The 24,632-nt window shown below is 43.7% G+C and overlaps 1 protein-coding gene across 7 annotated transcripts in view; it reads right to left on the bottom strand.

The window, feature by feature from the left end:
• Raskol (Ras GTPase-activating protein raskol) overlaps window positions 1–24,632 on the bottom strand; it is a 365,041-nt gene that overhangs the window by 251,239 nt on the left and 89,170 nt on the right. For 5 of the 7 annotated variants that reach the window (XM_076819082.1, XM_076819085.1, XM_076819086.1 and 2 more), the window contains exon 1: window positions 3,332–3,905. The exons of the other annotated variants lie outside the window; for them this stretch is intronic. The gene's annotated coding sequence lies outside the window, so the exon portion shown is untranslated. Of the gene's footprint in view, window positions 1–3,331; window positions 3,906–24,632 lie in introns of those variants that run through there. 7 annotated transcript variants of the gene reach the window in all.

Below are 24,632 nucleotides of genomic sequence, written 5' to 3'. Positions count from 1 at the left end.
TATCTCCCGCGGTGCGAATTTAAGGGCAGGCGTACGCGTCTCTCCCCCCGTCGACCTATCTCGCCATGGTTCGAGGGACTTCGGCCGGAAATTCGGTAACCCGAACAGATCAAACACCGCTGGCGGGGCAAGATTATACGCCGTCGAATCGAAAGCAGGGGGATAGCAAAGGCGCTCCCCTACGCAGGAGCAAGTCGCCTCAATTTCGAGTCTTTCCACGAGTTTCCGCGAGAGGAGATCGCGTTTGCGAGGAGCCAGCTTATAAATTATTGATAACCCCACCAAAGGTTTTCCAGCCGCGGGTAAACGGCTCTCCAGCGACTTTCCTCTCTCTGCGGCCGTGCGAGGAGCACCTGGCGCGCGGAAAGATGGAATTCGAAATCGTAACTCCGGCGACGCCGGATAGAAAGGGGCCCCTCGCTAACGACCGATGCAATAACGGCTGAATAAAACCCTTAACAATCATAACGCGGGCCCGCGGCTTTCTTGCAACATCGATCTTCAGGCACGACCAGCGCCCGCAGGTTCAAGGGCTTATTACGATCTGTCTTACCTTGAAAACCCATTACGCGCAACTGAACTTTCTTTTCCCTTTTTTTTTTCAGCGCTCGTAAACTTTCCTTACACCGCGACGATTTGCCACGCGAACACCGGCCACTCGCCATCGCGGGGAAACTTTTTCGTAGGCGTGCACCTTATTCCACGGGACTGTCGCTGGCTTGGTTATATTCGAGGGGAAATTTTGACGAATTTTCTTGGTAGCGAATTTGAAATTGAGGACCTCGCGGCAAGAGTGCAGTTGCAGCTTTACTAACTTCGAGTGAATTAGAAAAAACTGTTTATAAAATTATTGCTTTGACTTAACGTTGAAAAGAGAACGCCAATTGAAAAATATATTTTTTTCTCACGTTTCTACGGTAGTAGTTATTGAGTTGATAAGGTTTTATTTCTATTTTTGGGGAAAACATGTTGTATAATATTCTATAAAAATATTAATATTATTATAATAAAAATATTAATATTAATATTAAAGCAATAATTTTATAGAAGTATTTTTCTAATTTACTCGAAATTGGTAAAGATGGAGCTGCACCCCTCTTGCTGGAAGGTCCTCAATTTCTTTTTCATGGGTTTATGAAGCAGGTAATTGGTGGAAGTGTGGTAGATCCTAAGGGAGCCGTGGAACTAAGTAGGAATTAAATCCTGAGAGGTGGATGTGTCGTCAGTTTTGCGCGATGGATACGGAGTTTGTCTCGGTTCAAAATGTAATGATCTTGCTATAAGCTAACAGTCGTAGTTTCTTAATGAAGTGGTACTAACGAGTAATAAATAATACACAGCTGCAGATGAGTGTAGAGTGGATCCAAAGGGACCTTCTATCGGCTAGACGAGGATGAATACAAGTGATCTTGTTTAATTTGTATTTGTCAACTTGTTCACAGTGTTACTCTGATTGTGTGCCAGCTGCACGAAACTTTTTATTCAATTTCTTATGCTCGAATAATTAAATGGAAACTGAGTTTCCTGTAGGAAATCTGTGACTACATACGTGAACAACAAAATCAGATTACTTTGATGTGAAAAAAAATTTTAAACGTTAACGAAGCTGTTGATACAAATGGAAATAAATATTCAGAAAGCTGCGAACGGGACGCGATTCAAAGCGAGGCAACAATCAGAGCGAGTAATAATTGCGATGAAAAATATTTCAAAGTATAATACACGCTTCTGATTTCGTGTAAAATAAACAAATTTGCGATGGAAATTTGTTAATTCGTAATTCCCTGTATACTTTTTATTTGCGACAACAGCGAAGTTTCAGAAGTTTCTCTGAGTACCGTGATCGAGGTTTAAAAGTTAAAAAATTAAAACGATGGAAACGTTAAGTGGATATCTGGTAGCCTACAATATTAATAATCACAATTTATTTTATCGTTTGAGGCATTTGTTGTTGAGAAGAACTTTCAATTCTACAACCAACGTGGAACACTTTATAGATTATTAATTTAAAAGAAAAGAAGTGATTTTTATATGATATTCATTCATTTATACCACTTTGACAAAATTCTATACGATTAAACGTTATTTTCTTGAACTGAAAACTGTACTTCTGACCAGGCTTATGCTTCCTTCAAACTGAAATTCGGAATTCAAAATAATCTATTCAACAACCAGCTATAATGAAAACTGGTTCGAGCGAGGTTGCTATGCCATGAATGTAAACACGACGGGAATCTTTATTTTGTTTACAACTGTATATGTATACGGACTTCCTATTTCTTGGAGAGGTCATTGAAACTTCTATGTATTAAGAATATCGAAACGCTCGGGGCTATCAAATTATACAAATGAATGGGAACAGTTATGTAAATGGAAGAATACCTATACTTATTCAAAAAGAATTTTCTAATTTACTCCGTTTGCAATCAGAGTTGCAAACTCTCGAATCAAATACATTTTGATTCAAATAAACATTTAAATAAAATTTCGGTGCAATAATTCTTTTGTAAGTTCACGAATAAAGTGAATCCATTAATCAAAAGTATCCATTCAGTATCCATCCAGTAGTATCCATTAACGATAAATAATTTTTGTTTGAAAAAGAAGGAAAAATTACAACCAATTTTTCCATAACGTTTAATTAAAATCGCTAAAAGCAATGAAAAAATAACCAGCTACCGACCAGAAGTTATTTCATTCGAAACAAATAAAAAGTAAAATCTATAATAAGCGAGCCCCGATATAAACGAAAATACAATTCCATTTGTTACTAACAAATAAATATTATTTCGAATAAATACATATGTATTCGTTAGTCACTAATAAACGTCCAAGTTCCAATAATTCTTCCTTCGGATTCATTATTCAACACGAAGTTCGCTCAATTCTGTAGCTAACTTCATACCCAACGATTAGCAAGCATATTTGAATATCCGCGTTTTCCCGCTTCCCCATGCACGCTAAATTTGCGAGTCTTACAGACTCTCCTAACCTCTTTCCAAGATGCTTCGAACTCGATTACGACCGCCGCCACTATTAACCAAAATCCGCGCACTAACTTTTCTCACTCGAATTGCAAATGTTAACTAATTGCAGTTCTAAATCGAAGTAGCAGGATTTACTATTCAGCCTTTACCACGCAACGCCACTCGAAATCCCCCTACAATATCCCGCGACGCATTACGTACTAAATATCTTCACCAGCAGTACGCGTATATAATAATAACGCATTACAACGTCTAAATAATCCCAACACTTTCGTAGAACCTTCGATATGCCTCGGTAGAACAAGCGACAAAATATTTCAATGAAAGTACAGTGTGATGGTTACCTTTAATAAATCGTCATGGAGGAAACAGCCTTGCCTGACGTCCGACTATTCCGAAAGAAGCAGCTCCCGTGGCTGCCCCTGGCTTTTTTCTCTTTCGCTGTCGCGCGATCAAGATAAATGCCCGAAAAACTTGGGGCTCAAGGACTTTCGACCTCGAGTCAACGGACACGGAGGCATACCGACACGTTTCTCTGTTACTACGGTCGAAATCTCACGTCCAGGAAGCGAGGCAAGGATGATGGAGGCTCTTTCTCTCTGGCCCTTGGCAACGATCCACGGGAGATGCCAGATTATCCCGTTGAGTCGCGAATCGTTCGGTCACGAAGCACCCAAACACTGTCACACAAACCGGGAGGAGGCACACGGCGTCACTGGGACCACGGGAACACGACTCACTGCACCGCGACGTGACAACTTTCGTGCGCGACGCTTTGGATCGTCTCAAAGGGCGACCGGTATGCAACGATCTCGGCGACAGGTCGGCGAACCTTTTGAATCGTTACATTTTCCCGCTGGTCGCGCCGTACGAAAGCACACGACCCACGCGCGATGCCGTCTCGCCGCGTACTGACAACGCGGGACAATGCTGGCGAGCCGAGGTCGGCCGAGCGTGCACGGAAACGGCCGAGGCTGCCGCAGGTATTACGAGCGTCGACCGATTGACGGCCCGCGGGGCTATTGATATTTCCATGCTTTTGCTAATCCCTTCTGTCGGCGGTCAAACCGACGGGAATTAAATATTTTTCCTTTACCAAGGGTACCGGGCCCAGAAGAACGATCCCCTTTTCTAAACTTCTGAATAGAAATTTTCTTTTAGAAACCTGCCCTGGGTGGGGCTAGCGTCGATTCGGCGTTTGAAAATTATCCACAAACGCGCAGGCCGGATATGACGCTGTTCACTTCTATACAATGGATTTGAATTTAACAGGAATTATAGGAGATATTGAAAATAACAGGAATAAATGAGAATGTAATTTTTTAGAGATCACGTAGCTTGGTGATGCAGAATATCGAATTAAATATGAGAGGCTGGCTAGAGTGTACGCGATTTTTAAATTGTGCTGGATTTATTAATGCGTTTACAGTATTGGATACATTAATATTATTGTGGTTACTGGAAAGAAGTTTGAGTAAATGATTCGTTTCTTCATTATTCTGAACAGAGTAACGAGCTAAGGAAAGAAAATAATGAATGCTTTTTATCCGCTGTGGATTTCTCTTCTATCATAAGAAGTTCCGTAAGTATCAGCATTCGTTGGCAGAAATAATGAATCTGCCTGTATAATAAATACGCTTGAAACACGAATATCAGGAAGGAAATAATGAAGGACTTTATCGATAAATTCGTGGAAAATATGTCTGTAAAGCGTTAGGGTATAGAATTGGCAACAACGAACTCAAATGTTCACCACATATATTCGATGGATTATTTGTCATTAAACCGTAGGTGATATCTCTTGGCTGAGCCCTCTTTCCCTCTGCTGTAGCATACGTCACTATGACAAATGGCGGCAGGCTTACTCGAGGTTAATGACAAACTTTCCTCGCCACGTTCAGGGAGCAAAGGCAGGCAATTTTATTTGCTCCAAAGTAATCTTCTCGGGCAAGAAATAGACAGAAAAGTGTCAATGTTAAGCTGTTTAAAACATGCATACTAGAAGACAAAAGACTAAGCAATACTGGCGACAATAAATGTAGAACTTAGAAAAGGGAAAGTATACAGGAAAGGAAATAAAATCGTGATACATTAGGGAAAGCAATTTTCCGACTGCAAACACCAACAGTGAAAACGACAGAACCTATAAATAATTTATACACAACTCGTTGCCAATCAATTTCCAGATTTTCTCGGGTATAAATCACGAATCTCCGATTAATTTCACCCGTCCATCGTATCAAAGCATTTCACCGCATGGGGATCCTAAACCTGAAGCACGTGGACGTGGATGGAGTGATTAAAACCAGTACAAGGACTGCTTAAACGAATCTGAAAAAAGCAGAGCTCACAATTCTAATCTAAACAGACAATAACTAATTTTATACCAAACGACTTTGCTCACAAATGTTCGTACTTCCAACCACGCTTGAAAAATCAAAATTCCCCAAAGATCCCCCAGGAAAAACCTGTAAAACAATTTCTCATCTCCTTCCGCAGATTCACATCCCTTCTCCCCCAGCAACGCCTGATCGAAAGCCGACCCTCGAAAGCTGCCATGAAAATCCTCGAAACTGCGAAAATTCGTTGGATTCCGCGCACTGTTCTTCGTCGAATTAACACGTCCCTGCGGTGGATGCACCACCTCGTCCATTACAATAGGGACAATCGAAGGATCCGTTCGTTCTGTCCGCGGCAGTACGTAGGTGCTGTTAGCTGTGTGCCGGATAGAGACGTCTGCGCGAGTCTATCGGCCACTCCTAACTTATACAGTTAGCGGGTAGCAGCCGATGCCCGTAAACCGGTCGTGAAAATAAAGCATTTGAAATTAGCCAGACGAGCGCGTTCCTCCCGTCCACGAAACGGCGGGGTGGGGATCGTGGGTGGGGGGTCCGAGGGGGGGACTTTGAAGTCGAAAATAGCCAAAAATCCTTTGGCCCCGGTACGCGGAGCGTTTCCATCACGGTCGACGGGGCTAGGAAAAGTAACGGTGCTCGATCGTTGAACTTGCCACGATGTGACGGCGGTGGCCATTAACAGAGAGCTAAAGAGAGTATGAGGATTCATTGTCAGCGCGGAGGAACGATCGTTCGTTCGACTTGGCTGGCTCGCGGAACGTCGCTCTATCACGCCGCCGGGAAACATAACGATGCGATAAGATAGGCGAATTTATTGAAGTGTAAAGCCTGCAAATTATCAACCACCGTCGCCGCGGCCCCGGCCCGCGCGCCCCCGGGACCCTCTCGCGCCGCGACGGCTTGAAGTTTTAACGGGTTTATCGCGATCCGAGGCACGGCAAGGAGGAATAAACCGGCGGAGGGTGGAAAAACCAGCTCGTGAAGATCGACGCGATATCCGGGGCGAGCGCACGCGTTATGTAATATGTAGAGTGCTCGCGACACGCAACACTCGACGAATAGTCCAGATCGAGCGGAGCCTGGAGTATTTGAGCTAATTGAGGGCTCTGGCTGCAGCCGATCGTCGATTTCCACGGGTCGATCGGACGATTGCTTCTCGACGAGCACAGAGATCGTTCGGCGGATAATGTTGCAGTGGAAAAGCGGAAGCACGGGTGGAAGGGGGCAATTTTCTCCTCCAGTTACCTAGATAATGTTTCTGACAAGGGGCTTCGCCTAGTTTTCTTTTAATCCACCGTTGCGGGGTGCTCTGCGACGAAGACTCAGGTCTGATTTATTTATTTGTTTGCTGTTCTATGGATGGAGAGCCAGTGGTACCATGGAGGAGAAAGGTGATTGCACCAGAATGAAAGGGATGACGTAGCAGATGACACAAATTTATAAATAGAGAGTGGATGTACGCGTAGCAAGTAGCTCGGAAACGACGATTAATAAGTAACCGCAGTGTCGTACAGATAGTGCTCGGAGAAGAATAACTTTAACTTATCGCAGCAAGCATTAACATGCATACTGATGCGATTAATGCGGCTGAAGTTAGACAGCTGGTGGATGGAGATTAATGAACTCTGAAATTTGGGGATGAAATATGAAGCTGTGTGGTATTTTATGTGCAAAATAAAGGTTCCGTCACTCGTGTGCCTTTTTAAAGAGACTGGAATCGCAATTGTGATCCATTTTTCAATCAATTTTCCAATCGAATGAAATAAGAATTATTCTCTCAAATTTTTCAATTCTTCACACGACTGGATCGAAATAATCGGCTTTACGCTACACTAGCGAGCGAAACAACCGCGCAGAATCGAAGAAAGTTTTCTCGATGAAAATCAGCAACGATCGAAACGGTTGATACTCCTGACGACGCGCCACCTAATGTTAATGTCAGGATTAACGAGTAATGACTAATAATAACGTGCCATTGTTCCAGCGACACGATCGTATCATTCCGCGTTTAAAAGTGGCCATTCCGCTTTCTAATTCCAGCTAACCGGGCAGCTTTTACAAATTCTATTACCCGAGGACGTCGGAGGCAGCGCAGGGACGAGTCGCAGTTGGCGAAATTTACGACGGCCTGCCGTGATCTGGGATAATTCAGGGCGAACGTACGCGCGATCATATCCGCCGAGGAACATATTGTCGTAATAAGACACCTCTTCCCGTAATGCACCCCCCCATTTATAACATATTCGCGTTAAATAAATGGTAACTGCAAATTACGGGAAGTAATCATATGTCGTTCGAAGCGACGAGCCAGGCAGATAGCAGCTCCAGCGGCCCGTCCTTGCGTTCAGCAAAGTCCTTTTTCATTTTTATAGCTTCCCTTGTCTATCTTTAACATCCGCGTCTTTGCTCTATTTTCCACGACTTTTCCCTCAATTTTTCCCAACCCGACCACTAATTTTGCTCGACAAAAAAAAATAGCCTGTGCATAAGTAATCGCGAGATTCAGTTCACACGCTGCGGGTAAACGTCCACGTCCAAGCTACTTCGCGGGAGGAACACCGTGGTACACTGGACTGTGATAAATCTCGCGGTTTTATGTGACAACGATCTAAATTTCACTGACTTGTGAGACGCTGGCCTACCTTAAAAGCACTGGGTCAGGCTCCGCGTGCGAACGGGAACACGTGACGCGCGTGATCGTTTTGCCATCGGGATGTTCCATTCACTAACAAGCCTGGCAAGAAAAGCCGCAGAAAATACCATATAAACAACTTTCTGCCGAGCGGATGCCTACGAACAGTGTCATCGATAAGTGTGCCTGCTCGCTCTCTACATTCATATGCAGCCTGATTCTGTTTACAGGTGCTCCTTACGTTGCACGATAGTGTAGGAAGGTTTGAAAAAGGATGGACGAACATAGGTGCAAGTAATGTTCACGAAAATAGAAAAATATTGGATCTATATTTGATTTAACCCACCTTCTTATAATCAGAAAATGGTCACATGGGGCCCACTGCGTTCCAGTGTGATTTTTCAGTACCATTTTCTTATTTTTTAATCTTTGTTGCAGGATAGTGTAGGAAGATTTGAAAAAGGATGGAAGAACTTAGGTGCAAGTAATGTTCATGAAAATAGAAAAATATTACATCTATATTTGATTTAACCTACCTTCTTATAATCAGAAAATGGTCACATGGGTCCCACTGCGTTCCAGTGGCATTTTTGAGTACCATTTTCGTATTTTTGAATCTTTTAAATTTAGACCAAATAACGAAAGCATTTATCACTTTCCAAGAAGATAAGCCGACTCCATCAATCTAAAATCCTACCACTATTTCAATAAACAATCTCCATCACCAATCCACAGTAATATCCTTCTACTCGCCCAAGAAAAACGTGTTCCTCCACTGTAACCTCTAAAACTTTCTACAAACACACCAGCAGAATGCACAGTAAAATACCCCGAGCCTCTGAAAACAAATCACAGCTCCCAGCAAATTGAATGACCCACATTATTCCAGTCACGTATGTGGCACAAAGTTCGCGGGACGTCCAGCACGCGATATCGAGCCATCGACGTGTCCGCGAGAGAGCGAAAAACATCGACGCCTGACAGGACAATGTAGAAACTCGAACAGGCTGAGAGTGCCCAGGTGCTACCCTTTCATTGGTGCTAGAGAGGTCGAGAGGAAGGATCCTGGCGGAAGGAGGACAGGAGGAACTTCGTTGATTTCCTCGAGGGTCCACAATTCATCCGCGGAGTCCTGTGCCTTGGCCCCGCCAACGCTTACAGCATCCGTGCCTCGGAACAAGCTCGAGGACGGATAAGGCGGACGCGAAAATGGCTACGAGGAGCGGATCGAGAGGAGAGGAAGGAGGCTGCACGATGAAGGAAATAAAGAAGAGGAGATCAGCACGGCTAGCGCTCGAAATCGCTCGGCAGATTCGCGCGTTTCAATACATCTAACGGTGAACATCCGTGCGGAGAGCACCGAAGAAAGGGACCCACCAGCCGATCGAGCGGTAAGAGCATCGGAGGAAGATAAAGGGGGACACGAGGATCGGCCTTCCTTCGCGGCGTTCGAGTCGTCGGAGCCACCGCGCGGATTTATTATGTCCTTGCTCGCGGCTCCTCGTAACTGGTGTTTCCTCGTTTCCATGGCTGACAGAGGGAAACCATGCGCGTCGCGGAACCGTTCGACCGATTTTACATTCGTAGGAACGGGCACCGTGGCCGCGGGTAATTTATGACGAGCGACGCCACTTGTAAACGGCTCTTAAGGATGCCTAAACGTGCTGCGCGACTGATGTATGGAGAGACTGGCACCGGTGACTCGGCTACCGGATACGAGCGCGAGATCCTCAGCTGGCAGTCATCAAACGTGGATACTGACTTTCTCTTAATCCTTTAAGCGAAATTTAAACTGAATTCTGCGAAGGTGCATTCACCTGGTCTCATGCAAAGTTTGACAAGTAAAGAAGACCATCGGCCAGTGTTTCCCAATCTTTTCTGAGTCGCGATACCCTTTTATAATGTTCAAATAACCTGCACCCCCTTCCATTTCCTTCCTTTCATTTGTGAAAAATTAGTGTTACATCATAAATAGAATATAGCAATGTAATCATATTAAAATAAATAAATGCTAAGAATCATCAGCTACAAACAACCGTGGCGAACCCCTAGAAAACACTTCACGACCCACAGGTTGGGAATCACTGTTACAGGTACTGAAAATCGAGGACTTGTCTTAGTTGAAGAATAATAAAGGGTTTCCCGTTGATAATAGTAGTGAATAAATAATATCCTTGAGATATTGCGATGCTAGTACCTATTTCCGTTTGCAGGTCCAAATATATAAAGGATAAAATTGCTTTACGATTTCATTTCTTTTGCTCCAACATACCCTGAGATATTGCTGTTCCGTGGAACAGTGTCTTCCACCGAAACGACGATCATTAATAAACGATGAAGCTACCTAAGTAGTATCGTGCTCGCCTGTGTTTCTGGTATTTCATCAAAGCTCAGGGGGGGGGGATACGATATTTCGATATTGTGGGTGCCTAGACGAGAACGCAGGGGGGAAGAAGCCTCGATGGAAACGAGGAGGGTCGTAAACTTCCTTTCGATACGAACACTCGAGACGAAAGAAAGTAATCTGAAAATTCAATATAGCCCATGGAAGCGTGCAACGTCGGAGGAATACTTTGCAAAGACGATGGAATTCGGTGGCGCGTGCTCGCGATGCCAACGAAAGTGCATTAATTGCGGATGTAACTGACGGCGCGTTGCGATTCTAGCATTAGCCGCGTTTACACGGGCAGCGAAGCGAATAAGCGCGGAGTCCATGATTCTTTTACCTTCAGCGTGTGCTATTACGTGTCTCTCTTTCACGAAACAATTCCCATTCCGTGGCGTAACTATCAGAGAAGATTTTCATTCACCACTAATTGGATTGCCCTTCGGATGTTACAATGGAGGGACATTGGAAAAATGTGTAGGAAAGAGGCTACAAATGTTCTTGTATCGTTCGAGGAGAAAAATTTGATGCTAGCTGCTTGTTGTATTTTATAAGGGAGGACTATTAAAATTAGTTGCTTTCATTGTGAATTGCTAAACGATGCCATGTGGGTTGTGGGAAGTACAAGTATGAATGATACAGAAGTAGTGGCTATTTCAATTAAATGGGATCTCTACTTTGTAAACTGGAAGGATTACGTTGGGGTTAATTGTATTCTTTTATCAAGTTTATTCAACCCCCCAGTGATAGACGAACTCTCTTTTTGCTACAACATTTGATATACCATTTATCTATGTATACAGTGTATGCAAGATACCTTTTTCCAAAATCCTATATCATCATTTAGTAATACGTAAAATTCACCCTTGCCATCGTCAAGAATCAGGTAACACATATTTAAATATAATGCAACCTAAGTAACACAGCTCCCATAATCTGAAGCCGTTCTAATTTAAAGTTTCAGCTCGCCAACATTTGCTCTGTAACATCGTATGCAGACGGCTGAGCCACCTCAAACAAACCTGCCCCGCGGACGGTCTAAAAACCCAACAACGGGGGTGAGCAGAATCAACGCTAATGATATATTCCACGCTCGCGTGGATTGCCCCGTAAACTTTCTCCGTGTCTTTCTAATTGGCGGGAGGGCCCAATTACCAGGGAACGTACTCCTATCGCGTGCACCCTCGCGCCTTCGTAACGCGCAATCTCGCGTGTGATGCACAGGTGCATCAGCTGCAGGCCTCGTTCACCCGGGGAAGCCCTGGCGCGTTCACCAAGGTGGACCGCGACGCGTTGTAACGGAGGGGGCAAGGACGGTGGTAGAACTCTAGTCCAGTCGGCCTCGAAAACCACTGTATACGCCGTTATTATTCCCGTCACCCGTTACTCCGCCAACCAATAAAAAGAAGAGCGTGCCGCGGAGTCAGTGGGTTTATGCCTCGCGCATATGGCAACCCAATGTTTCTCGGTCTGTCGACTTCTGGCCTCCTCTACTGCCAAACGCCATGATTTTTTTATCGAGGTTCGCGCGGGCTCCGTAACAAGATAGAGTGACGTCAAACGTCGAGTACGTATCAAGATGAGCTATGGAATTTATAAAAATCTAAAAAGGAAGTCCCTCCCTTTCTATTTTTGTTCTGGGATATTTGCTTTCGATCGCGAACTATGCGATGCATTGGTTGAGTGTTGTAGTTCTACGCGATTGTCAGATGAGTAACATTGCGAATGTTACGGAATTTATTTCATTGCATGCAATCGATATGATTATTAGAACAGCGGTTACAGCAGGTCGAGAAAGTTGAATTGGCTTAAGTAATTCGAGCAAGTCTTAGAAACTTAATATCCTCGTGCGTTCTGAGTAACTTGAAACAATTTCACTTCAAGCATGGCTAGGAACAGTGTGACGTAACTTGGAATTGACACTTTGGGAATGGGGGAAATTATTTTTGGTACTTGCGAATGTAGTTAGTTAACAAATCATTGAGACTGACCGAATTATGTGTTATAATGGTTGCGAGGGAGTTTTGCTTTATCAAAGATAAGAAGTGGATGTACAAATTGAAAATCAAGTATTACTCCCTGATCGGTGGCTATGTAAAGGATTTAAAATTCAGCAGAGAACGTGAAGCAAACTGTGCAAAACCTCTATACACTCCGGTTTTTCGAAAGCGATGGTTTACGCGCACAAGCGTGCCTGTGAAAGAATTAAAATTCCCTACATTCTTCGCGTTTTATTAATTCCCTAACCCCGCGGCAGCAGCCCACCGCGCATATTAAACGGACAATTTCTGTATCAATGAATCCACCGTTACGCGAAGAACGTGGAAAAATTTGTCGTCGAGCCACGTCCATTGAAACTTTCGACCGAACATTTCCCGTCTCCATCCCGTGTCCACGGAGACCACTTACCGTTCCGCGGGAAAAATCCACAATTAGCATATATCGTTAATGAACATACTGTCGCGATTCGAGGGTATCACGGGCACACCTGAACTTTTAATCGGGAAAGTATCTTGGCAGTCCTTCTCTTTCAGCTCGTTGAATATTCATGCGCGAGTGCAACCGGACAAATCAAATCTGTCGAATTTACAGCTATGAATATTTAATGAACAAACAATGCCCCGGCTATGCAATCAGACGACCGCGGATCGATGGGCGTCTCCTTCTTTCCCGCGGCTGGATTTTCGAATTTTCTTCCACCGACACGCATCAATCCCGACGCGGCGGAGGAGCATTATCGACCCTGCCGCGCGACCAACTGCGGCAACGAGAGTCCCTCAGCCACAGTCCCTGTTCTCAGCCCTTGAAAGGGGACAGAAGGGGTGAAAAAGTTGGTCCACGACGCGTCTTCCCCTCCGCAGCTGGAATTTCGAAGCTTCTTCCCTGGATACGCATCAATCTCGATGTCGACGCTGCCATACGACCGACAGTGACGCTGAGGGTTTCTGGAGATTCGCAACGGGGCAGAGGGGGATGAAAAAGTCGGTCCACGATACGTCTTCTTTTCTTTTCAGCTTTCTTCCCTGTAATCGCATCGATCTTGACGTGGTGAAGGAGAGTCATCGATCCCATCACGCGACTAAAAGCAACACTCCGAGTTCCTTAGCCCTTGGAACGGAACAGAAAGGGGTGAAAAAGTTGCTTCACGATTCGTTATCTTTTTAACAAATGGGATTTTGATTTTTCTTCGCTTCATGCACGTAGATCTGGACGTGGTGAAGCTTTATTAACCTCATCGCGCGATATAAAAGTAACACTCCGTGTTCCTTAGCCCTTGCAACGGAGCAGAAGGGGGTGAAAAAGTTCCTTCACGATTCGTTTTCTTTTTAATAAATGGGATTTTGAATTTTCTTCGCTTCAGACACGTAGATCTCGGTGTGGTGGAGCTTTATCGACCCCCTTGCAGGACCAAAAGTAACACTTCGAGTTCCACAGCCCTCGCAACGGTACAAAGGGGGACGAAAAAGTTGGCGCATGATGCGTTTCCTCTATCTTTAAACGTCCCCAGCCTAAGAACCCGCGGCCCTTTCGAACTTCTTTATCCGACGCGACGCACCCGCGGCATTCAATAATTCCCTCTGACGAAGGGGGGAAAAATGCAGAAACAGAACGGGGGTGAATAAAAACGGGGATGGTGGCTCGCAGACGGCGAGGAACTTCCGAGGGACTCGAGCGAGGGGAGAAGACCTCGGAGGGACCAGAAAGAAACTCCGAAGAGGAACTTCTCAATTGCGACAGCGAATCGAGTACCGTTCCCGTCGTTGGTAATAATTGTAACCATAATGGCGGACGGCTGATACCGCGGGAGCAGGAGTATTATGGGGGAGGAGAGTCGAAACGTCGAAAGTTTCGATTTAACTGGGAATCGAAGCTGAGCCACTTGACATTCGCGAGTCGACGCGCGAACACCGTTTCCCGATAAATATTTCGGAGAGGAGTTTTTCCAGGGAAACGTGGAAAACGGTATTCGTGAGATCGTTAGGCTCCAATTGGTCGGGGAAGACACACCGTTCTCAACCCTCTGCATCTCTGCAAGTCAGATGGTAGCAACGATTATCGATAAGGTGTCTGTGATTTAAGCAGGCCTACGTGAGATGAAGTATTAAATACAGTATCAGCTCGTTTAGATCTCTGAATATATAATAATAATTGTGCAATAAGAACTTGCGATAAAAGACGTCCTTCCATGGGCTTAGCGAAAAGGCACAGAAACAAGTAATAAATTATTCGTTTGCCTGAAATTAATTTAATTTATTACGAAATAAAAATTACTTAAATTGTGAAGTAATTTCGCATCACACGATCCCGGTTATATTAATTCCTAACCACGTACGTAAATTGAAAATTCGGTTTCACTATTTATTGCACCCTCACTGAATGAAATATTGCCTCTCCTTGAATAAAATCCTAGCCACACCACTGCATCCTTCCACTACTCCCTCTCCAACAACTATGTACAATTTTCTAATGCAGAAATTAGCATTTGAATTACTTTATTTCACTGGACTACCCCATTTCACATGCAATTTTATTGGCACTTCTAGTGGCGTCGGCATGTTTTCACGCCGATATTTTCTGGCGAGCACAGAGACTAAAAAATTATCAACCACCCATTTCACCGTTTCCGCTATTCTATGCACTATTCCCACTCGAAGCTGACACTTCGTTTCGCTCCTACGTCCAGAAGTCCACTGAAACTGAAACAGCATCGAGGAAAAAAGCCCGGGGTGAATAATATCGTGGCAACCCGCTTAGAAAGTGCATTTTTAGCGTCTGGCGATCACCGATGATACGCGTAACGCGAACGAGGGGGATGGAGGAGAAAGAATGACAAAAAGAAAGCTCGGGTGGCACTGGTCGTCGTAGATCAAGCCGAGCCTGCGTGGCATGCGTAAGCGGCTTTCGCCGACCGATTTAATCGGCGCTACAGGGACTTAATGTGGGTGGCAAGAAAAGCGTATGCGTATCGGTGCGCGTGTTTCTTGTTGTCCCCGCATACGAACGGGGATTTGCAAAACCCCGCGACACGTGACACCGGCGCGCAAAGAATGACGGAAAAAAAAGCGGAGAAAGAATAAAGGAATCCTACCGGGCGGCCTTGGATATCGAATTCGACCTGTCGATCGCTACCTTCTATCGGGGTATTACGTGCATGCACATTGCACTCGCGATGCAAGTGAAGTGCAATCGATACTGAGCCGCGCAGAGCGTTTCGATTTAGGGACAAGTGCACCAGCGACATGGGAGGCAGAGAGAAATTTTATTTCGAATTATGCCTGAATTTTTAACAGTATGCTAAGTATTAGACGAAGGTTTTGGAAGATGTTGAATTTGTTGCAACTGTTATTTATTTACGGAACGAAGTAAAAGAATAAAATAATCTAGCCTTTGAGAAACGATGTCCCCCGAGCACTGAATTGATTTGTGGCCAATAAAGGAATGTCAAGTATAAAAAGTGACAGAGGAATCAGTGTTCGAACGGAGAACGAGAATACAATTGGAATTAGCAAAGTTGATTTCACAATCTTTGCGCGAGAACTTTTTTCGTGAATTAAAAGGAATTAGCTTCTTTCATACATGAGTCATGTTTATGGGGGGGTTATACATTATATATAATACTATGTAATATGTATAAGCATTAACATTAATGTATCGAACGATTAAACACTGGCAATGAGAATAAAAGAGAAATCATTCGGCGTAGAAAATCATTTGCAAATCCAAGAGCAAATGTTACTAATTGCTCGATATCTCGAGTTCTATCGATCATAATTAATAATAAATTATACTGGGCGGTTAGTGTAAATGTTGTTAACATTATTTGTCATTGCAATAGCCACTGGAATGGATATGTTAGCAGAAAATCCATTTTTGCCAAAGAATTCGGTGGATTTCGCAATTGTAACTAACCGTCGACCTTGTTTTGATCGGGGGACATCATTCCTCGAAGTCTACATAAGGAGCTCACAGATCTTCATGTACTCAGTCGTCGTCGGTCCTCCGGACTTGAAGGACCTCCGGGAACCCTGGAGCTGCCGAGCCACCTGGACCTTCTGGACTTCCTGGACTGGCTGGTGACCTGGTCCTTCCTCCACCCCCGGAGCTCCCGAGCCCCCTGGACCATTGGGACTTGCTGGAGACCTGGTCAGGGATTCAACCCTGGTCCTTCCTCCACCCCCGGAGCTCCCGAGCCCCCTGGACCATTGGGACCTACTGGACTTGCTGGACATGCTGGAGACCTGGTGAGGGTTTCAACCTTGGTTCTTCCTGCGGCCCCTCGCCCCCCTGGCCTGGGTTACCTTATTCGGTTGGTGCCGATGAAATTTTGGGGTTCGTTAAGCCATTTAAAATTTTATTATTCTGCCAAAGTCAGAACTGATTTCCCTCTCTATCTAATTGTTTTCTTCGATTGATTTTCATCATGTGTCCGATTTCATGCATTCCTTCCAGGATTTTTGAACAAGTCGTTCTATTTCGTGTATTTCTTCGATGGGTTTGCATGATCTGTCCTATTTCATGCATTTCTTCGATGGATTTACATGATTTATTTTATTTCATGCATTTCTTCGATGGGTTTTCATGATTTCTGTTACTCTTTCGTGCATCTCTTCGGTGGGTCTACATTCCCTGCTCTCCTTCATGTATCTCAACGATGGTTTTGCATGATTTATTCTACTTCGTGCATTTCTTCGATGGTTTGGCAAGATTTATTTCTTTTCATGGATCTCTTCGATGATTTTGCAAGACTTCTTCCCTGGCACGCATATCACTGATGTGTTTCCTTTCCCTGCTCTCTTTGATGTACGTATCTCTACGATGGGTTTACATAATTCATTCTATTTCATGGATTACTTCGATGGGTTTTCATGATTTATTTCTTTTCATGGATTTCTTCGATGGCTTTGTATGACTTTTGTCACTCTATCGCGCGTCTCGTCGATGTATCGTCATTCCATGCTCTTCTTCGTGTATCTCTACGATGGTTTTGCATGCTCGTGCGTGCTCTGTTATTAGTCGAAATTATCTCGATCGGCACCAACTAATTACGTTTTTTCTTAGTTTCCTTCCAGGCTGACCACACCATTGATACCACAACGTACTTGATTGTTTCGGTTTCCAGGTTCATCCGTTCGCGGGGAAGAGAGTTAATAAAATAATATATTTAAAAAGAAAAGTGGTAGTGAAAAGTGTTGGTGCAAAGTGATAGTGGAAGAAGATATCTAAGGAAGCGTAGGTGAATTTATTATAGCATGAAGTATTTAAGGCCCCATGTAAAATTGCGAAGTAGTCACTAAATCATTAACTTTGTTGCTCTTTTGTTGGCTCCTCATCTCCGATGAGGAGGTCGCCGCTGGTTCCGTTTTCGGGAGCAAGCGACTGAGCATGGAATCGGTATGGGTGGATCAGTTTCATCCCCTGGTGTTCTTGTCGAAAGGGAAAAGTTTCGGGCGTAGGGGGTGTACTTTTTGGTACACTGCCTGCGTAAGTCACCCAGTCCGATTACCCAATCTCCGTGTTGGACGGCTTGAGTCAGGTCAAGTGTTTGCTCCTGACGAGTCGCATCGGAGCAACAGGAATCGTCTGGGAGGCGCCGAGCGCTTTTCCCTTTCGACTCGGAGAGCAGGGTGGTAGGAATTGCGCCACACTATACTGCTTTCATGCTCACCGGTAGTCTTTCCTTCTTTCCTGAATTTCTTTTAATCGCGTGATTGCTTGGCAGTTCCCTAGATTCTACATCTAAACCAAAGAGACCGATGGAACTTTGTTTCCATCCATCTCTTTGGTTTAGTTGGCTTAATGTAAAGGGAGATCGATGGAACTTTGATTCCATCTATCTCCCTACGGGTCTCGAAACGCAGCAACCTCCTCGCGGTGAGACCTGGTAATCGGTGAGAACCGAGCCGATAGCTGCGATTGTCAAATACTCTAGTCGGATATAAGAATTTCTGTAACTTGCAATCCCCCCCAAAAACATGACTCGTGTATGAAAGAAGCTAAATACGAGAGTACAATTGGAATTAGCAAAGATGATTTCACAATCTTTGCGTGAGAACTTTTTTCGTGAATTAAAGGGAATTAGCTTCTTTCATACATGAGTCATGTTTATGGGGGGGATTTCTAACTCTCCTTATTGCTGTTTAAATGTTTCTGTGTAAAACAAAAAATCATTCAGGGGATTGCATTTAAAAATGGCGATACTTGCGCGAATTGCCACTCGGCGACACAACGAGCGGTTAACGGAAAAAAGGTGGAACAAAGGAACTGGAAATTATTTTACAAAAGCGCTGCATTCATTCCTCGGATGAGTTTTAATTTCGCGCCGGGTAACCGTGAGAACTTTCTTTTTTATTTTCGTGGGGAAACAGCTAACTCGTTAGCTTTTTAATACCGCTATCCTCCACAAACTATTGTGCTTTTAAATTATTCATCTCGCGGAGACAACGCAATCCTTTTGTAATTGCCTCCTATTAATCAATCCATTCTTTTTTATCGGTAGTGCGCGCTGTAATCGTCGATAAGAAACTTCTTCTACTTTATCGGCCATAATGCCAGGAAGACGTGTCTACCTTCAACGCCAGGTGTCGTACTTCGTCAATGAGATGCTATCACTATTATCACGCTTATCACACGCTTGTCTGGAGCACACACGAAGCTTAAGGTAAACCTAACGTCTTATGGGAATTTCTGTCGCGTGAACTGAAATTTCGCCTTGACGAAAACTCGATGGTTTCGTCGCGCCCTCGATGTTAATATTAAAATCAAATACCGAAACCAGAAAAGCCGGTAAAACTGCAATATTCTTACTAAAATGCAGCACAGTTGCAAATGACAAACTAGGATTCTCCCGAAAAAAAAAACAAAGATACAAACCAGAATTTTGATTCCCTAGCATACAAATTCCATTTGCAACATCGTTTCGAAAAATTTGTATCGTTTGCAACTTTGTTGGTTTTTTGGCCGCGCGCTGAATTTCGGTTTGCAAGTTCGCTACACTTGGGGGAGATGTGAAGTGTGAAGTTTGAATGAATTGCACTTCATTACGAGCAATTTACAACCGTTTAATTTAGTAGTAATTATAATAATAATAATAATAATAATAATTCTGTATAGATATTATTCCCAAGTTAATAACTTCTGTAGGACTTCTGTAGGACTTCTGTGTTACTTAAAACATTCCAGCTGGTTCCACTGTATTATTACATCATTCTCGTAATATAATACGATAATCAGCAAAAGGATACAATGGAATTGTGGTAACGTTCGCAGGATATATTTTCTCCACCAAAAAGTAAAAATTTTCAGGGATTATAGAATTCTTATCACTCGAATAAACTTGTAAGCACATGCATAAAATTGTCGTCGCAGTTTGACCAATATTTTTTTCGACTGCTTGATAAACGACGATCGGGAAAGTTAGCCGACTCGTTTTCCTATTTCCCAAATCGACCAGTCTCGTCGGTGCTCAACACGGTGTGCCAGAAACAATCAGTGCGCGATAAAATTTTTTTCGCGCATTCGACGAGGAGGAAACGGCATCCGTTTTCCATTTTTTTCCCGTCGGCCCTCGATAGGATTTCACGGCGTCGCTCAAAGCGGCTGCCGAGTTTTTCGAATCGATGAATAAAAATCGCGAAGCGATGCGTGACGACGAGGCAGAAAAAGAATATTATCCGTCTACACGCGGATGAACGCATAAAATAATAAATCGACCAAAGACCAGCCACCTACGAAACACGGTTTTCGAGCAATTGTTAACTACCGGGTGAAACAGTCCTAGAAAACTTGCGTCTTTCGCCAAAATTATTCGCAAACAAAAGGCGAGCAGCGTTTGCGGTATTTAGGTTACCCGATTAGGCTGATGCAGAAATTTTTTAATTTTCTTGGATTTATATAAATAGCGCCTACTTTATATTGAAGAATAATAACGATGATGATAATTTTGGGCAGCATTATCATTTTTCATTTACGAACTGCACGGAGGAGATAATATTGCAACGATATCGATTGTGCCATTACCGTTAACTATGCTTTCTATTTCCGCATCAGCCGTTTTAATGTTCGTTATTGAATATTTCATTCGCCGTCGATATGAATTGGAAAATCAGAAGAATTGGATTTTCATGGCTTTGATCGGCGATCAGAGCCGCGTAAAATGCGCATTTCAAGGAGTTTGAACTGAATATTTCAAGAAACACGTTTCAACCTTCCATCTCACGGTAAACTGTTATTTATAGGTACTACTATAAATGGTAATGATTAGTATACTTGAGGGAGCATTTTTGTTGACGTACTTCGTAATATCTTAAGAATAAAACCGAAGATCCAGGTGGAAGCTAAACTCAGCTGTGCTATGCTATGTCTGGTTGTGGTATAAAAGATAAAAAAAAACAGCACAGCTAATTTTTTAGCTTTTAGGTGGATTCCCCGCTTAAGGCTAAAGCACTTGAATTTCAGCACGGTAATACATATATTGCAAGCAACTGTTTTCCAAGGTACTTAATGCTCATTTACGATACAAACTACGTTCACCCCTTTACACGATAAGCCGATTTCTCGATGTTAGAGAGAATAGAATACTTGATCGTAAGCTTGAAGCGTATTTACGGAGCGCGCGTGATACTCGAAGAACAGGCGAGTTAGATGGAATGTCCGCAGGGCATCCTCCGCTGACAGTAAATACGAAGGGTGGAAAAGATCGCAGAAGGGTGGGTGGAAACGTGAGGCTGCCAAGGAAGCTTATTTTCGTGGATTTGAGCTTTATCGATCCACCATTAGCCCCGGAATATAGGCTGGCCTTATTAAAATCCCAATACTGGGATTAAACCACTCCAGCCTCCATCATAACATTCGTAAGAAACATTACATATAGCAACATATAGCGTGTACCTCTTGAGATATTTAGAGAACTTTTATATCCATTTTTACGGGTGTTCCCAGCTGACTTTAAGGGATGAAAACGGTGACCATCGTTCGATTTTTAGCTGAGGTACTCCAACTTCCATCTAGTCTAATATTAAGCCATCGGAATAAGTGAAATTTAAATTTTTTTTAGAGATAATGTAACAGATACAAGTTGAGGCACTTCAGTAAGATAAAAGTACAGGTAGGACATGGAATCTTTTACCAAAATCTTGGAACAAATGGAGTTTAGAATATAAGACTACATAAAACTCGAAATGTCTTAACGTCTTCATTGCAATTACAAATCTCTTCCTCCTCCGTGAAAGAACAGAGGGGTATTTTATTTTACTCGACAGTGTATCCCCCGGCGAACAGTGCTGTCAAGACGACCAGCAACTAGATGCCACGAAAATAACGTTCGAAGTAGTGAACCACAATTTTCTGACACGTCTCTGCTCCAGATATCTTCCCCAGACGAAAGGCGGACTGTGCCATCATAGATAAGAGACACGAAAGCTGCGACGAACTATTGCATCCCGAAAAATACCAGGTACAAACCATCAAAGGGTGCCTTATACGAAATATTGACATACGGCAAAGCGTGCGGTAGCTGCCCTGCGGAATACCGGACGCAAACGATACGAACTTCGCGGTTCATCCCGAGTGTACATTAAAAACACTCCGGGCCTCGTATTTTACTAGCATTCTGCGTTTTATCGCTTCCTGCTTCGAGGAGCGCGTGAAAGACGTCGAAACGTGGCAGAGATTTGTAGAGGAAGGCTCGCAATTGGGGTCATAGCTTTCACAGTGCTACACCCTCCGTTTTCATGAGATCGACAGCCGGAAGCTCGGTCTACGAAATTCGAATTCTACACCACTCGATATAAGTGTTGAGAAGAGAACGTTTAAAAATTTCTATGTCTAAATACTTCGATCTGCGCTGTTCCTAGAACAACTTGCCATTTTTTATACTTGAAGAGAACTACTGGTACAATTAACTTCTCTAAAACTCCACTCACAAGTGGCGCAAGATTTTGAGAAATGTCTTAACATTTGCGCAACTGGTAGCATGTGGACACTCGGGCAATACTTCCGGCGCTATCCAGGAAATATGAATGCGAAAACACGCTGACGTCACTCAAAGTGTAAACTAATAGAAAAATAGAATATCGAGGGACTGCGAGTTCCATTATGCAACTGGAATCTTCTTAAACAGCTTCAGCACTAAGTCAGCCTCTTGAGGACATGTTTCCGGGGAATAGCACCCCTCGAAAGAATTCCCAAGCCCCGGAGAGTGCAACATACGATTTTTCTAAACAACACAATACAGTTTGAAGGCCAATCTGCCTTGTGTCCCCAGAAAACTCACAATCAACCAGAATGCGCGTAAATTGTGATCGAGCGACCCAACCCACCACTCGACGGATACATCCGAGCATCGAAGGAATAGAGAGGGCGGAGGTGAGTAAGAAAAGAAGCTAGGCAAGAAGAGAAGGGCTAGAGAATCCTCGCTTTATCGAATCGCGCCGCTTCATCGGTTCGGCGCCGCGTTTGATGCTCGCTTCGATGAGAATCGAAGTTAATGGAAGAGAGGCCGACGGTACAGGCGCACACCACCTACGCGGAGACACCTATCCGTGCACACAGGCCCCGTGACGCTTTTAATCACGAGGGACAACGACGATGAAAAATCCAGGTCGTCGCAGGGGTGGGATTCTATGGAGGACGCGCTAGGGCCGCTGGAATCCCCTAGCCAGCAGGCCGTGGGTATTAAAATGTCAGCTTGCACTTGCCCACAGCCTAACCTATCGGATGCTGATGATACCGTCGACATATGATAATGGGGAGCACGCTCGTGGGGTGGGATGCCCACCCTCGCCAAGACCCAGTCCCTCCCGAGCACGCTTCACCCTCCGACGCTGCGCGCCCTGGCACCAAGGAATGCTCTAGAAAGCTGGCCGCGGCGCAACAGGGATCAACATGGGGGAAAAGGATTGCTTAAGCAACGCGATGGGGTATTTTCGACGTGGATATTGCAGAGGGGTTGCTGCGGGGTACCTGAGCCGACGATTAGAAAGATGATCAACCTTCAGTGGTCTCTCACTTTATACCTTTTTTTTTCTTCTGTTTGTTGTTTCGCATTGCTTGGAGTGTTTGTTTTATATTGTTATAAAGATGGTTGTGATTAGTTTGATAGTGAAAGAGAAATACAAGGAAGTGTAGATTATTGTTTTGTGTACTGGTTGCTCTGTTCGAAGCTTTGGAAACACAGGGTGCACCTGAGAATTTCAATGGGGTGCAGTTTCTGAGAGAACAATTTTCCTCACAGAATATTACGATGTGTAACGTTGATAATACGCAATATAAATGATAAAAATTATTTAATGGATTTAAAAAGCTGTCACCAGTGTTTCAAAGAATATCTATTCGTAGTAATACAAAAAGATTGCTTGAACTTTTTTACCATACTGAAACGAGTATTTCCATAGGGATCTATCGATTACTACTGAAACCGCTTTACATGAATATTTTCCACGTGATTAAATATTGTTTGCACGAGTAATTGTGCATCCTGTTTGCAAAGGGATTTTGTAACTGTATTGTACATCGAATGCTGTTGCGAACAAACAGAAAGAATATATTTTACTCGTAGGTATATTCGTTGTTATATATTTTTGCACATGCAATTCATGTGGAGTCCCTGTTCTTTTATTTTAGATTTCACTGATTTTTGCTTCGATGCGGAGCGATTAACTTCACTCTGGCAGAGTACATATTTCATGAACTGTAGACGACCAGAGGAAGTTGCATTCGCGATAAGGAAATTCCAGAAGCTCCGGCGTTATTAAAAAAGATCTCGTTGCTCGACGTCTCGCTCGAGGAGCCCCCCTTGGATCATTCGATCTTAGCAAGCGCGACGGGGATTCCTCAATTTTGATGGGGTGCTTTCATTTGAAACTGGAAACATTCCAGGGTAGCGCTCACCCTTCGCAATGCGGACGTGACGTTTATTTACGAACTTCTTAAGCCCTCCAGCACTGATCGCTCCTCCCGAGGCAACGGTGAATTACGTCTAAATTTAACCACCCCCGCACACTCAGCCATTTGTTCCCATTTCGCCAGTAGCCATTAATTAAGGCTAACGTTGCTGCAACTTGGGGTAAATTATGAGTATGTAAATGTAAGCCTACTGAGCGCATCGGTCTGCTAATGAACCAGAATATCTTAACAATCTTTCCTATTTCTGACCATGCATTTGACACTGTTCCACTGAAGATGAATAATTTGAGGAAAATCTGATAGATCAACTACGAGGTTTTTATTTTATAAAGTTCGCTTGGATAGAATTTGTAAAACTTAAAGAAAAA

Source organism: Andrena cerasifolii, chromosome 8 (genome assembly GCF_050908995.1).
Source record: "Andrena cerasifolii isolate SP2316 chromosome 8, iyAndCera1_principal, whole genome shotgun sequence".
Taxonomy (NCBI): Eukaryota; Metazoa; Arthropoda; class Insecta; order Hymenoptera; family Andrenidae; genus Andrena; species Andrena cerasifolii.
The sequence above is the reverse complement of the archived record's forward strand: the minus strand, read 5'-3'. Positions and strand labels throughout refer to the sequence as shown.